Here is a 4,729-nt window from a genome sequence, read left to right as displayed (position 1 = left end):
AGGTCTTTGAGAAGGTTTTCTGGGAAAACCAGGGAGGAATCTCTTACAAGACATCATTTCTGAAAGGATTCTGCAAAAAAAAAAATGCTGAATAAGCAAGGCAATTTTCACTACTGGTCAAGGCATTCTAGAAGCGGATTCCAGGTCAGCTACTGCAGGAATCTACTTTCTGCTAAAACTGAAATCTATCAGTTTGACCAATCTGTAGTTGCACACTTCTGATACTATTTCAAGAGATGGACATGCTCCTAATTTCAGCTGTATTAACTTCAGCTTTGCATTAACTTCCATAATATCTTTATGTCTGGACTAATTTCATTCTACTTTATAAATAATATTCATTAACGCCATTAGGAGATAATACAAAGCCAACAATGAACTGAAAGAATTATTGTAACCCTCCCCCCACAACTGATCATATCATATAAAAGGCTATTGTTTAATTGATTAAAATGAGAACAAGATTGGCCCTCAGTCCTCTAAAATGAAAAGACCCATTGGTAACATTGTCAGATGTGCCACAAAAAAAGAGAGAAAGAGAGAGGGAGGATGATGGGGGCAAAAGCATAGTAACACCAACATTTCCAAAGTGCCCTCCAAAACATCCCATCATTGAGCATATACATGAAAGGCAATGACCCATTTGTATTTAAGGCACACAGCTGGGTTTAAACAAATATCTCTTATTTGCATTACTGATCACATTTTAGATTTTGTGTTCTTTCTTCACTTTCATTGACTTTTTGCCGTTTATGTCCATCCTTTACTTTCCACATTTTACTCAGTGAAGAATGGACAGCCAGAATGAACAGATTAATTTCCTCATCAAGTTCATTTTCTGGACTGGCACAAGGCTATTGTGTCTAGCTTGCAAACAACTCTGGGGAAAGCAGAAATTAAAAAACAAATAAAAACATAAAATTATTAAATCCCCAACAAGCAAACAAAAACAGCTCCCAAACCCCAAAAGTTCTCTGTTGGTTTTTTTTTTAAATCTTCATAAAATATTTCTATTTGGATTTGCAAATCTCTTCTTTTTACAGTCAAATCTAAATTTAGAAACAGCTCCTTTCATTTTCCCCCCTTTTTAATTATTTTTTATCATTGATGAATGCAACAGACAAACAAGTGAATGAGTTATTTGTGACACAACTATATGGGAATGTGATTGTTGCTGTATTTTCATTTAACTGGCCTTGAAAGCGAAGTGTTTTCAAATCCTCCATACTTATAAATGTAGAGGAATATAAAAATGAAGTATTTCATTTATATAAGAAGTTGGTTTCTGAATATTTCAGTGGCTAGTCAAACAAAAGCAAAGTATACCAATATAACAAAAATATAGCATAAATATAGAGAAACACTTTGGAACTACTATTGTCTTACAGTCATAACACCACTGAAATCCTGCGAAGATATTAGTGCTGGTGCAATATGATTTTGACAACATGATGGCTGCTTTAAAAAAATAATTTTAAATAGAAAATTGCTAAACTTAATGTTAACATTATAACAAAAGAGAAGTGGGTAAAGGGCTCAGCTCCTTATGAGTATGGGATAGACTGCTTGGTCAATAGCAACTTGCACCAGATTTGAACCAGTGACCTGGAAATGAAGGTTTCTGTACTAATATACTAAATCACTGGTTTGAATCCACCCAAGGCAGGTAGTAACCAGAGGTTATAACAGCTGTTTATACCTTTTACATGAAATGAATCTGGCAGTCTTAGTCCATTTCCCAAATGATATCACAAAATACATTAGCTCCCATGTGGGTGGACTCAGCAAAGAGGCACAGGAGTGAGCTGGTCATAGACACTATCTCCCTTTTAACTTCTAATGATGATGGGCTGAGGGAATACAGAAACATTGTTGGCTCATGCTAAGCCCATTATGCAGTTATAGACACTGTAAAAATATCCCAGATAGATCAGCTTATAGAGAGTGTGAGACCTGATGACAAACCACTCTGGTTGCACTTCCATACTTCATGAGGTCATCAGGTGTCCTTTCATTAATTACAGTTGGAAGAGATTATAAATCCTTATAAATTATTTATAATTTATACTATATATTGGACCACACACATTCATACCAGCCTTGTCTGCAAATACAAAAACAAACTAATCGCAGGGGTAGGATTGTGCTTCAAAATTCAGATCACAATGCAGGTGAACCCAAGTGGAGGAAGTGTTTGGAACAGAGGTTTTTGCATTAAACGATTACTGAGAAAAGGGCCAGTTGCAAATTTTGACTCTCAGGCAGATATAAGTGCTGACTTTGGTTTTTGCTGGTGGGTGGTTTTTTTTGTGCGTCTCCTCACCGAACCCTGTGCATGCTCAAAAGAGTCATCATGTTACTTCAACCCAGCTCACACAACGTGGCTTGGGTGAGCTGGGTTGAAGTGATGTTACAGTCTCATGAATGTTTGTGGAAAGTGAATACGTTGGGCCTCTAATATCATAAACATAAACAGGTAGTTTTATTCCAACACCAAGACATAAAAACTATTTTAGAAGTGGTCATCCACTTCTAAGCACTAATCTCTATTAACAGAATAATTTCTGGCAGAGGTGGGCTCACAGTTGCACACACACGTGCTAAAAATGTATAATATTCTTAATAAACTAATTTCAAGGATATGTATGCACAACTTCCTTCTGAACTCAATGGAATTCACATAGGCAGATTACATAATGGGACAGAAAATGACTTCAAATATTATTTTAATTCTAAATGGACTGTATTTTTCAATTAACAGATTAGTATAGGGGGAAACCATTTACAAAGATAGAGCAACCTCATCCTCTCATCTGCCAACAGTGCACACACTGACCAGCAGTGTCACTAGTGTCCATGCCAATGGGAGATTCTGCAGATATACCATGGAGCTTTCTGAGAGACTTCCAAACCACCAGATATTGGTCATTATGTAGAGCCAAATCCTATTTGCCTCACTCACTCACCGAAGTAAATAGGATAACTCACATGAGAAAAACAATCAGAATTTGGCCCACGATACAATTTGTGCAAATGCCAGTCTAATAGGAAACCTCACAACAGCAAAAATGTTGACATTTATCTTTTTTCTTTAACATATTCAAAATGCCTCTATGAAGGGACATGAACAAATTTAGAGAGTTGACAAAATCCTAATAGAGGATCATTAGCTTATACTACATGGTCTCATCCTTAATTTCCACAAGAGATTTCATGACTGCATATACTATTTTGTTTCAGTGACTATTTTTACTTGTAGGTTTGTAAAACGTTATTAATAATATTTGTAAATTAAAAGAATGTTCGTTCTGTTAATAAAATAATCAATAATAAGATACCACTTCTTCCTGGTTAGCAATAATCTTTCTTAAATTTTGCAGATATGCAGCTCAGCTCAGTACACAGGATTCTCGTTGAAACGAATGGGCCAATTTCAGCCACTATTTACAATGATAATATAAAAAGGAAGAAGGTCCAATACGTGGGAATGTCGTACTGACATAAAGCAACTGTGACCCTCCATTTGCACTGAGAAATATTGGATGAGGATGGCCAATGAGAATGACATATATGTTGATTCAATTCATCCTTTTAGTGTTCTCTGTCATGAGTCTCCTATAGAATATAGGTGTAAACTAGCACTGCAAAATATCTGAGGAAAGGTAGCAGTTTTCCATCACTTGCCACCATCTTCCTTCTGCACGTTAAATTACACTGGAATTCCACTTCCCTGGCATTACTGAATCTGGCCATAGTGCTGGTGACAGGATCCACTAGGGAATCTGACACAGAATTAGGATTCCAAATGTCCTTTCCCCTTACTGACCATTATTTTAACCCATGTCCACCTCTCCCACAATACTATGATATTTATTAATTAAACAAATTAGTATTTATAGAATACCCTTTTCCCACAGCTGGAGAGGCAAGGTACAAGCAATTCAAATGCAATCAAACAGTAAAAGAATACAACAGCGCGATGCTAGTCTAGTAATTAAAAGCCCCTGGGGGGAGGAAGGACAAGGGGATCCAAGTAAAAGGATGAACAAAAGGCAGGTGACCCAGGGGAAGCAAGACCAACCTTCTCACCTTGCCACCCCACAAAAGCTTGATCACAAGCAAAGCTTGGACACAATGGTATGACTTTTAGAGGTGGGTGGTGTCAGGCATAAATACCAGTCAATAAGCAAATCTCCAATGCAGCCAGGTGTCTCTTCATTAAGGGTTGTCACTGAAGCTCAGAGGGTTGGGGTCTTTAGGGATTTGCAGAAATGAGGAAGGATGTTAAAAATAGGCCTCTAGTGCCCTGTTGGAGATTCTTCAAGTATTGCAACTTCCCACCATAGTTCTAACAAGCTCCCTCCTTCCCTGTCAGGTTACTCCCTTTGCAACTGAGAAGTGGAGAAAATGCTCTTGTCGAACAGTTCCAGGCATTCACTCCCCATAGCCCTATCAGTCTGAAATAGAAATGGAATTTGGGTCTTATGCATGGCAGTACAGACCAGTACTTTTCACTAGGTCAGCAAGGTTGAACTGCTTCGGGGACATTATAAGGAAGGAGCTGGTGGGTCACAGTGTTAAAGGCAAGGGTTATTTATAATCAGAAATATATTCTCCATTAATTAAAATGGGAGAACTTTTAGGCAGAACAACAGGAAACTTTTCCCAAGAGTCAGACTTGAACAGTCCTCCCAACAGATTTGCAGAATTTCCTTTCCTTGGGCCATTT

The sequence above is a fragment of the Alligator mississippiensis genome, chromosome 2, assembly GCF_030867095.1.
Source record: "Alligator mississippiensis isolate rAllMis1 chromosome 2, rAllMis1, whole genome shotgun sequence".
Lineage (NCBI taxonomy): Eukaryota > Metazoa > Chordata > Crocodylia > Alligatoridae > Alligator > Alligator mississippiensis.
Note: the sequence above shows the minus strand (reverse complement) of the source record.